This window comes from Notamacropus eugenii, chromosome 2, assembly GCF_028372415.1.
Source record: "Notamacropus eugenii isolate mMacEug1 chromosome 2, mMacEug1.pri_v2, whole genome shotgun sequence".
Classification (NCBI taxonomy): Eukaryota; Metazoa; Chordata; class Mammalia; order Diprotodontia; family Macropodidae; genus Notamacropus; species Notamacropus eugenii.
This window is the reverse complement of record NC_092873.1, coordinates 313,510,494-313,523,226: the sequence shown is the minus strand read 5'-3', so window position 1 is coordinate 313,523,226 and position 12,733 is coordinate 313,510,494.

Sequence of the window (12,733 nt, the reverse complement as noted above, 5' to 3'; positions counted from 1 at the left end):
ACAACCAGAAGAAGACAACAAAGCCAAAGCCCCTACATCCAAAGCCTCAAAGAAAAATGTGAATTGGTTATAAATCATGGAACAGCTCAAAAAGGATTTTGAAAATCAAGTAAGAGAAGTAGAGGGAAAAAATGGGAAGAGAAATGACAGGAATGCAAGAAAATCATGAAAAACAAGTCAACAACTTGATAAAGGAAAAAAAAATGCTGAAGAAAATAACATCTTTGCAATTAGACTAACCTAAATGGCAAGAAAGGTCAAAAAGCCAATGAGGAGAAGAATGCCTTAAAAAACAGAATTGGTCAGATGGAAAAAGGGGTTCAAAAGGTCACTGAAGAAAATAATTCTTTAAAATTAGAATGGAGCAAATGGAAATTAATGACTTTATGAGAAATCAAGAAATTATAAAACAAAACCAGAAGAATGGAAAAATAGAAGACAATGTGAAGTATCTCACTGTAAAAAGACTTGATCTGGAAATGGATCCAGGATAGATAAGCCTTGATCAGAAGAAGAACCTAGACATCATCTTTCAAGAAATTATCAAGGAAAACTGCCCTGATATTCTAGAACCAAAAAGTTAACTAGAAATTGAAAGAATCCACCAATCACCTCCTGAAAGAGATCCCAAAAGGAAAACTGCTAGGACTATTGTAACCAAATTTCAGAGTTCCCAGGTCAAGGAGAAAATATTGCAAGCAGCCAGAAATAAACAATTCAAATACTGAAGGAACACAATCAGGATTACACAGGATTTAGCAGCTGCTACACTAAGAGATCAGAGGCCCTGGAATACGATGTTTCAGAGGTCAAAGGAGATAGGATTAAAACCAAGAATCATCTACCCAGCAAAACTGAGTACAATAACTTCAGGGGAAAAATGGAACTCCAATGAAATAGAAGACTTCCAAACATTCTTATTGAAAAGACCAGAGCTGAATAGAAAATTTGACTTTCAAAAACAAGACTCAAAAGAAGCATGAAAAGGTAAACAGGACAGAGAAATTATAAGAGATTTATTAAAGTTAAACTGTTTACATTCCTATGTGGAAAGATATTTGTAACTCATTAGACCTTTCTCAGTATTAGGATATTTGGAGGGAATTATATATATGTGTGTGTGTGTGTGTGTGTGTATACATATACATATACATATATATATGTATATACACACACTTATGTGTATACATATTATATATATATATTATAAAGAGAGAAAGACAGACAGAAAGAGACAGAGACACAGAGGGCACAGGGTGAGCTGAATATGAAGAGATGATATCTGAAAAAGAAAATTAAAGGTAGAAAGTAATATAGGAGGAGAAAGAGAAAAGGAGAGGTAGAAGGTAATTAATCACCTTACTTAAAAGAAGCAAAAAAGAGCTTTTACAATGAAGGGAAAGAAGGGGAAGCTGAGAGGGAATAAGTGAGCCTTCCGTTCTTTGGATTTAGCTTCAGAAGGGAATAACATACACACTCAATTAAGTATGAAACTTTATCTAACCCTACAGGAAAAGAGGAAGTAGATAAGAGAAGGGGGACAATAGAAGGGACAGAAGATTGGGGGAAGGAGTAATCAAAAACAAATACTTTTTCAGTGGGAGAGGTCAAAGGAGAGAACTGAATAAATGGAGGGTGGGACAGGATAGAGGGAAATATAGTCTTTCACAACATGACTGTTATAGAGGTCTTTTACATGACCCACATATGTATAACCTATATCAAATCACTTGCCTTCTCAATGAGGGCGGGTGAGGAGGGGGGAAGGGACAGAATGTGGAACTCAAAGCTTTCAAAATGAATGTTAGAGTTTTTTTTTCACATGTAACTAGGAAATAAGATATATAGGCAATGGGGTATAGAAATCTATCTTACCCTACAGGAAAATAGAAGGGAAGGGGATGAGAGTGGTGATAGAATAAAGGGCAGATTGGAGGAAAGGACAATCAGAATACATGCTGTCCTACAGTGGGGAAAGCAGGGAGATGGAGAAAAATTTTGGAATTCAAAATTTTGTGGAAGTGAATGTTGAAAACAAATAAATTTATTTTTATAAAAAGAAAGAAAAAAGAAAATTGTACACCAATTTCCCTAATGAATATAATGCAAAAATTATAAGCAACACATTAGCAAAGAGATTGCAGTCACTTACCTTGAGGATAATACACTATGATCAGGCAGGATTTACCCCAGGAATACAGAGCTGGTTCAACATTAGGAAAACTATCAGCATAACTGACCATATTAACACCAAAACTAATAGAAACCCAAAGGTATCTCAATAAATGTAGAAAAAAAGCATGTGAGAAAATACAAGAGAGTTAGGAGTAAATGGAGTCTTCCTTAAAATGACAGGTAACATCTATCTAAAACCATCTGCAAGCATTACATGTAATGGGGATAAGCTAGAAGCATTTCCAATAAGACTAGGGGTGAAACAAAGATGACCACCATCACCACTGTTATTCAATATTGTACTAGAAATCTTGTTTTAGTAATAAGAGAAGAAAAAGAAATTGAAAGAATTAGAAAAGGCAAAGAAGAACAAAGCTCTTTGCAGATGATATGATGATATACTTAGAGAATACTAGAGAATCAAGAACAAAACTACTTAAAATAACAAACAAATTTAGCAAAGTTTCTAGATATAAAACAAACCCACATAAATCACTGGCATTTCTATATATTACTAAAAAAGCCCAACAGCAAGAGATAGAAAGAAAAATTCCATTTAAAATTACTGTAGACATTATAAAATATTTGGGAGTCCATTTGCCAAAACAAACCCAGGAACTATATGAACACAATCACAAAATACTTTTCACACAAATAAAGTCAGATCTAAATAATTGGAAAAGATATGAGTTGCTCATGAGTAGGCTGAACTAATATAATAAAAATCACAATTCTACTTAAATTAAATTACTTACCCAGTTTCATACCAATCAAACTACCAAAAAATTAATTTATAGAGCTAGGAAGAAAGCAATAACAAAATTCATCTGGAAGAATAAACAGTCCAGAATATCAAGGGACTTAATGAAAAGAAATGTCAGGGAAGGTGGCCTATCTGTACCAGATATTAAATTATATTATAAAGCAGTAATCATCAAAACCATTCAGTACTGGCTAAGAAATAGAGTGTTGATCAGTGGAATAGGTTAGGTACATGAAACACAATATTCAGAGACTATACTAATCTACTATTTGATAAATCCAGACTCCAGCTACTGGGAGAAGAACTCAATATTTAACAAAACCTGCTGGGGAAAATGAAAATAGTATGGCAGAAACTAGGCATAGATGAACATCTTATACCCTATAGAAAGATAAAATCAAAATTCATACATGATTAAGATGTAACGACTGATAATATAAGCAAACTAGGACAGCAGGGAATAGTTTACTTGTCAGATCTATGGAGAAGGGAAGAATTTATGACCAAATAAGAGATAGAGAGCATTATGAAATACTAAATAGATGGTTTTGATTGTACTTAAAAGTTTTTGAAAATTGAAATTTTTTGCACAAATTGAAAAGTTTTTGCACAAACAAAGCCAATACAACCAATATTGGAAGGGAAACATAAAGCTGGGAAGCCATTTTTATAGCCAGTGTTTCTGAGAAAGGCTTCATTTCTAAAATATATAGAGAACTGAGTCTAATTTATAAAAATACAGGTCATTCTCCAATTGATAAATGGTCAAAGGATATGAATAGGCAGTTTTCAGAGGAAGAAATTAAAACTATCTATAATCATGTGAAAAAATGCTCTAAATTACTATTGATTAGAGAAATGCAAATCAAAACAATTCTAAGGTACTACATCTCACCTATCAGATTGACTAACATGACAAAAACAGGAAAATGATGAATGTTGGAGAAGATGTGGGAAAATTGGAACTGTAATGCATTGTTGATAGAGTTGTGAACTGATCTAACTATTCTGGACAGCAATTTGGAACTATGCCCAAAGGGCTATAAAACTGTGCATACATTGACCCAGCAATAACACTTCTAGGACTGTATCCCAAGCAATCATAAAAATGGGAAAAGGACTCACATGTGCAAAATTATTTATAGAACCTCTTTTTTGTGGTGGTAAAGAATTGGAGACTGAGGGGATATCCATCAAGTGGGGAATGGCTGTACAAATTGTTGTGTATGAATGTAATGGTATGTTATTGTGTTATAAGAAATGATGAGCAGGTGGACTTCAAAAAATATCTGGAAACACTTATATGAACTGATGCTGAGTAAAATGAGCAGAACCAGGAGAACATTGTATACATTAACAGCCACATTGTGGGAGGACTGACTTTGATAGATTTAGCTCTTCTCAGCAATAAAAGAATCTAAGACAACTCTAAAAGACTCATGACGGAAAATGCTCTCCACATCCAGAGAAAGAATTTGGGAGATTGAATGCCAATGGAAGCATCCTATTTGCTTTCCTTTTCTTTTATTGTTTTGTTTTGTTTTTCTCATGGTTTCTCCCATTAGTTCTAATTCTTTATATCATGACTGATGTGAAAATATGTTTTATGTGAATGTACAAGCAGAGTCTATATCAGATTGTATGCTGTCTTGGGGAGGAGAGGAAAGGGTAGAAAATTTTAAACTCAAAATCTTATGGAAGTGAATGTTGAAAACTAAAAATAGATTAGTTATAAAAAAGAAAATTAGAATGAACTAAATATAAATTAATAACTTGATGAGAGAGTAAGAAATGTTAAAACAAGGTTAAAACTAAAAAAATAGAAGAAAATGCAAAGTGTATACTCTGAAAAACAACAGATGTGGTAAAAACATTTTGAGTGACAAATTAGGAGTCACTGCTCTACCAGAGAGCCAGGAATAAGAAAGAACCATTAATGATATCTCAAGGAAGCATGAGGGAAAATTGTTCAGCTATATTAGAGGGCAAAGTGAAAATGGAAGGAATTCATCAATTAGAAAGCCCAAAAGGAAAGATTCCAATAATTTCATATTATCCATAATGATGATGATGATAATGGCTAACATTTATATAGCATCTATTATATACCAAGTACTATACAAAGTACTTTTCAAGTGTTATCTAATTTTATCCTCACAACTCTTGGAGGTGAGTACTATTATTATTCCTATTTTTATGAAGAAACTAAGAAAAACTGGTAAAGTGACTTGTTGAAGATCACACAGCTAATAAATTTCTGAGACCACATCTGAACCCAGATTTTCTGATCCATGTGGTTTCCAAGTATGTCTTCTTACTGTGAAATATCAAAAGTATTTTGCACTAAGTTCTAATTTGCCAGAATTATCCTAGTAGGTGAACAGATCTCACTATATATGAGATCTCATAATTTAGTGTTCAGGACAAAAATAAAAACTTTAATCATAGAAAATTATGGGCTTTACAATCAGAAATGGTAATATTTAAAACCTCAACTTTTTCTCCAAGGACTGTAAGATGCCTGCACTTCAAATTTTAGTGCCTATAGCATTCAGTTAACAAATGTTATAACATGATAGAGTATGGTCCACTTGAAATTGCTAATAGGCATTTCGTTAAAGTTTTCTCAAATTCTTTTTTTCCCAGTGGAATGAAAACTTGGTCTAATTTCTTATCCCTGTTTGCTTAAATTTTCTCTCTTTTTCTTTTATAACCCTCCAATGAATTTAGATTAAAGCCTACCAATTTGCCTAAACAATTAAATTCTGCTGAATCATTTGAAATAATTTTTAATAAATCAAGAGAAAAAAAAATTCTTCCCTTTTCTTACCCGTCTTTCTCTCTGCAATTTCCAACCTGGCCAGGCCTATGAAAGCAGAAGAAAGAATCTCATAGTTTTCCTCCTTATTTCCCACTGAGAGTCTAATCAAAGGTCAATGAAAGTAAATAAGTCTGTTTTGAGATTTTATTAGTCTCCCCCTCTTCTAAGTTCCCTAACTGTGCTGTCCTACAGTGGTTTTTATGGGCGAGAAGGTGTTCTCCTGGTGGCCCACTGGGGAAAAAGCCTTGCTGTTCTTCGATCCAGTTCTCCAGAGCTCAAAGAACAGTCCTTATACTTCAAAGGCAGTAGAAAAATGACTGAGGATTGAGAATTGCCTGTTTAGAATATCTCAAGAGTTCAAGTTCAGAAGCCAATTATAAGTATTATCAAAACTGACAGGAAGCAGTGAGAGGATATCTGTACCTGTGCTGAAATTCAAAGGAGAAAAATCCCTCCATTATGAATCTCCATTTGGGACCTGAACTTGTGCTTTTTGTGCAATCCATGTTACACTGATATGTTGTTTCCTCTGATAAAATATTTTTTCTTCTTTAAAAAAAATATTCATTTTGAACTTAAATACAAAAAGAAAGCAATTTCCTTGCACAATATAAGGAGAGGATTCAATATAGAACTATCTATTTCCATTTCAGAATGTTTACTTAAAAAAACTACATAATAAATACTACACATTGTTTTCAAAGCTACTCTGCTTTTCTGTGAATTCTTCTAAATCTTTTGTTTTCTGTTGTGCATTTTTAAAATTATTTTTTCTCCCATACATACTTCTATTTATAAGATTTTTCTCTGGAGGTGGATAAAGTCTTCCTTCATAGGTGCTTTGTAATTAGAGTTAGTATGATACTCAATGAATTAGTCATTCAAAGCTATTCTTAGGACAATATTTCTGTTACTATGTACAGTGTTCTCTTGGTACTACTCATTTCCCTTTTCATTATTTCATGTGAGTCTTTCCATATTTTTCTAAAATCAACCAGCTTATAATTTCTCATGACACAGTAGTATGGAATCACAATCATATACCCCAATTTGTTTAGTCATTCCCCAATTAAAGGGCATTTATCATTTTAGCCAATCTGATAGGTGTAAGACGATATCTCAAAGTTTTTAAATTTCTTAAATTTTAATTTTTAAATTAAAATTTTAATTAAAATTAAATTAATTTTTTAAAATTAATTAAATTTTTAAATTTAATTTTAATTTTTCTAATCAATGATGATTTAGAGTATTTTTATATGACTATATATAGTTTTGATTTCTCCATTGAAAACTGCCTGTTTATATCTTTTGACCATTTATCAATTGGGGAATGATTCATGTTCTTATAAATTTGACAAAATTCTATATATATTTGAGAAATGAGACACTTATCTGAGACTTTTATTTGTCTGTAAGAATTTTCTCCCCATTTTTTGCTTTCCTTCTAATCTTGGCAACATTGGTTTCATTTATATAAAAACCTTTTAATTTAATGTAATTGAAATTATCTATTTTATTCCTCACAATACCATCTCTTGTTTATTCATAAATTGTTCTCCTATCCATAAATCTGATGGGTAAAATGTTCCATGTTCTTCTAATTTTCTTGTGATGTCTTCCTTTAGACTGAGGTCACATTTCCATTTTGACCCTGTCTTCTTTTGTTCTGATTCTTCTTTCACAATATGACTAATGTGGAAATATGATTATTATGATTGTATATGTAACCTATATGAGGTTGCTTTCTCTCTTGTGGTAGTGTGGAGGAAGTTGAAAAATTTGGAACACAAAATTTTGTAAAGGTGATTATTAAAAAATATCTTTACATGTAATTGGAAAAAATAAAATACTATTAAGTGGGGGAAAATGATATGGGTCTGTGCCCAACTTTTTGTCAGACTGTTTTCCAACTTTCCCAACAATTTTTTTTTACCAAGTAATAAATTCTTATCACAAGAACTTAAATTTTTACATTTGCCAAATACAAGGTTATTAAAATTATAAATTTCTTGAAAATGTGAAGTTGTTTAATTTTTTTTCTTTGTATCTCCAGCTTCTAACACAATGCTTAATACAGAGCAGGCACTTAATAGGATGCTTATTGATTGATTCATTGGGTAATAAGCCTAATGTAGGACATAATGTTTGTCTGAGCTGAATCTTGACAGAAATTAGGGCATCTAATAAGTAGAAGTTAGGAGGGAACTTCCATATTACAAACCTAGGGGATCCTAGGTAGTAATCCTTTTGTCTGCAATGGAGCCTCCTCCTATTTGTGTCTTTTTTCCCTGTGAGATCTCAAAAGACATCTTACATTACTCCCTCTGCTTAGGCACCCTAGCAATGGGGCATCAACTCTGACAGTAGATGTTGAGGCATTGGAAACTGTGGTAGAGGCAAAGGAAGTGGCATGTTTGTCAAAAGGTAGTTACCCACAAAGAGAGAAACCATTGAAAGTTTCTACCCAGTTGATATGAAATGTAAAATAACAAATAAGCCCTTCTTTCAAGGAACTTATTTGCAAATACCTATTGAGTTTTGTATATTAGCTCCTCAACTGATTGTAATTTTAAAATTATTTGGTGCAGAGTACTCGATTCTTTGTTTGTGGAATTTAAACTGCCTATTCCGTAGTTGAGTGTGTGCATACTCTATGGACCTTTTTGCTCCAACACCTCCTACTCCTGTGGAGGACCTTTTAGATTAGAGCCAAAAATGTTTTTTCATCAAGAATCTTAGGGGGATATAGAACTGGAGTTAAGGCCTATAAAGATGAACTTGGGAAGATTTACATGAGCTAATTCAAAGCGAAGTGAGCAGGAAAACATCTTACCCAGTAATAAAGATACTATAACACTAAAAGATTTAACAAGACAATGATCTAAGACAATTCCAAAGGACTCATAATGAAAAATGCTTTCTACCTTCAGAGAGAGAACTGAACTCTGAGTGCAGGTTGAAGCATACTTTTTAAAACTTTCTTTATTCGTCTTGTCCCCACCTTTTTTTGCAACATGGCTAACATGGAAATGTATTTTGCATGACTTTACATGCATAACTGAGATCATATTTCTTACCTTTTCAATGGGTGAGGGAGAAGTTCGAGGGAGGGAGAGAATTTGAATCTTAAAATTTTTTAAATGAATTTTTAAAATAATCTTTGCAGATTTCCTCCTCCATATTTTTCTTCTATTTGTTTTCTTTCTATTTTTGTCCATTTGTTAAACTGGTTTAACTTTCTATAGATTCTCTCTGATTTATGATATTCTTGTGCATCACACTTTTTGTGAAATATATGAGAAATTGTTCTAAGCCACTCTTATTTACTAACATTTCTCTCTGTTGGCAGTTAAGATACATGGTTTTAAATGAGGTATTTTGGGGGCTCCTTTGTCTTCCTAATTGTGAAATTGATTGATGTTGGTTAATTTGTGTAAAAATTATAAGTATTGACACAATTTCTATTATTCATTTCTCATTTTCTGTGATAATTACTTGCTTAAAAATTTCAGTATTTAGTGGTTTTAATTATATTACATCTCTTTCTCTCATTAATATTCTTTTTGCCTTTTTACTTATTCTGAGATGTGCTCTGACAAGTTGGTGGTCTGACTAAATATACACAGACAGCTTTTTCCCATGTAAATAATGAATCTTTTTCCTTTCAAAATGTTTAAAATATAATCAAGTAGGAGGGAAATTGAGTTGGAAATTGGAGCTCTCAAAGTACAATTAACAAAGATAAACAAACTAGACAGCTTAGAACAAACATTGGAACTTCTCTGTAATGTAGTAGAGGGTTAGAGATTAAGAGTTTAAGTAAATTCAAAGAACTTTGGCCAAGGTAGAAATTGTGGGAAAACTGTATAAGCAAGCTATACACACACACACACACATATACATATGTATATATGTATATATATATAATAAATTGAAGATAATCAACAGAGGGAAGCCACTAGAATTAAGGGGGGATAGGGAAAGGCTTCCTGTATTTTAGCTGAGACTTGAAGAAAATCAGGAAAGCCAAGAGGCAGAGATGAGGGGAACATTAGAGGCATAGTGGATAAGTAGTAAAGATGCTCAGAGTCAAGAGATGCAGTGTCTTGTTTGAGCAACAGCAAAGTGGTCAGGATTAATGGATCACAGAGTATGTAGTGGGCATAAAGTGTAAGACTAGAGAGGCAGAGAGGGGTGGGTTTTGAAGGGCTTCAAATACTAACTTTACATTTTATATGTTATGTTTTATCCTGAAAGTGATGAAGAATCACTGAAGTTCAATGAATATGGGGTGACATGGTCAGATATGAGCAGATATAAACATTTATATAGTGCCAACTATATGCCAGACTATGCTAAGCACTTTTTAAATATTATTTCATTTTATCCTTCCAACAACCCTGAAGGTAAGTTCTATTATTCCCATTTTACAGTTTGCCCTAAGGCAAACAGGTATTAAGTGATTTGCCCAGGGTCACACAGCTAGTAAATATGAGATCAAATTTGAACTCAGGTCTTCCTCACTCCAGGCCCAGTGTTCCTTCCACAGTGCCACCTACCTGACTCAATTGGACTTGTGGCAGGGATACCAACTAGCAAGCTATTGCAGTACTCTGGGTATGAAGTGATGACACACCAGAGTGGTAGCAGTATCAGAGGAGAAAAAAATAATATGAGAGATGTTACAAGTTTCCTTAAGGAACTGATTGGCTACTAGAAAGATGAGACATGTACACTATACCTATGACATATAAGAAAATAAATTTTAAACAGAGATAATTATAATAACTCACATTGTTGTAAGACTTTAAGAATAACAAAACATTTTCAATAACATTGTAATGCAGAGACTTTGTGTATTTTTATCCTATTTTTAAAGGTGAAGAAATACAATCTACGTGAAGTGAAGTGACTCCAAAGACAAAGAGTGACACAGATGAGATTAGAATTCAGGTCTACATGATATTGCAAACAAAGTTTAGACTGATTATGCCTGGCAGAACTGAGGATAAAATAAACTACTGGTCTAAAGGGGGCAGCTTTGACATAATTGCTTTGGGGCCCAAAGGCCCTGGTAACTCCCCTAGCAACACAAATTGATCATCTTTCTTTTTAGACTGGATAAATTCCTCCCTAAGCTCCTTCTCTGAGCTTTCTCCCTTGACATTCTAGAACTCTTAGAATTCTGTAGGGGTGTTTTATACCTTTGGAAACTCTTTCCATGAAATTGAGGCAACGCCTTTGATTGGCTCACTGACTTGGCACCTCAGGTTCTTAGGTTCTTGGAATATCCCTGCAGATGATTAGTTGCCTAAATGTTCTGTTCACTATTTTTCCTTTGCATAAACATCATGAATCTTTGTTTCTAACTCATGAATTTTCCCTTGACAGCTTTAAATCAAAGGAAGTTTCTGTTGTGTTTTACTACTTTCTTCTATGAATTAGAGCTGAAAGAGGAGAACTAAATTAAGGAAGCTGAGAAAAAATACAGTTATGGCTCAATTGTGGCTACATAATAATTCCAACTCAAAGTAACAGGAGTACATAAAGAGACAAGAGCAATGGACGATGCGGCCAAGGTTAGAACCATAATACTTGGCAGTGAGGAGAGGAGCAGAGAAGGAAGGGAGAAGAGCAGCATTGTGCAGAGCAAAGAATATTGAGTCTTAGATCAGGTCAGAAAGACCTGATTTAAATCCCACTTCATTAATAGCTGTGCGACCTCAGGCAAATCACATAATCGCTCTCAATGTGTTTCCTCATTTGTAAAATGGCTGTAAAAATAGCACCTCTCTAATGGGATTGTTAGGAGCAAGTTAAATAATGCTTTATAAACCATAAAGTGCTACATAATATTTGCTATTATTATATATGATATCTAGCTAGCAAAAGACGTATATCCACATGGGTTGTTTGAAAGCTGTTAATAAGAGGCATCATAGATATCTCTGGAACCTTGCCTAACCCCCTCCAAGGAAGACTGGGATTTCTGTTTACTAAGTGATAGAGGATCTGGATTCACATCCTAATTCTGTTACTTCCTTATCTATGTCATCTTGGACAAGTCACCTAACTTGACTAAAACAGTATCTTTATTTGTAAAATTTGGACATTTAACTAGGTGAAATTTCATGCCTTCACCTTCAAAATTCTGCTTCCATGGTCTCAACCATAACTACTAGCAAACAACTGTATTGTCAATTCTATAAAAAGGTAGGAAACCAGAACTACAAGTGATTCCTAGCAGTAAAAACTTGAAAAAAAGGGGATAAAGAACACTCGAACTACAATAAAAAGTTGTTATTCAAGAGTAATTTTCTGAGTATTATTTATATGTTTTATTATATTGTGATCATTTCCCTTTAAATCCATCACAATCACTAAACATTCCAATACAATGATGAAAACATGTAAGCAAAATCAATAATCACAACAACTATGGCTGACTGTATCTACAGCATACCATATCTACATACTCTAGAGAACGGGGTAGGTGTTTATCCCCATTTCTGAAGAACCAAAAATGGCCATTACATTTAATTAGCATTCACTTGTCTATTAGCATTTCCATTTCCATTTTTATGGTTATTGTAAATATTGTTCTCTTGGGTCAACTTCTCATTGTACAAATCTTCCCATACTTCTCTATATTATATTTGTCATTTATTATAAGGTTGGGATTCTTAACCTTGTGTGTCATGGATGCCGTTGGCAGACTAGTGACGCCCCAAATTGTCATTAAATGTATAAAATGAAACATATAGGATTACTAGTGAAACAAATTATATTAATATTTTTAAGAAAAAAATGTATGGACCTCAAGTTAAGAAACCCTATTTAAGTACATTTATATAATGCAATTTGTTTAATCATTTCCAATTTGTTTCCAGTACCAATGGTAATTCTAAATTCAGATAAGGCAAGATTTATGAAATGCTCTGAAAGAACATAGAAACAAAATGTAATACTAGATT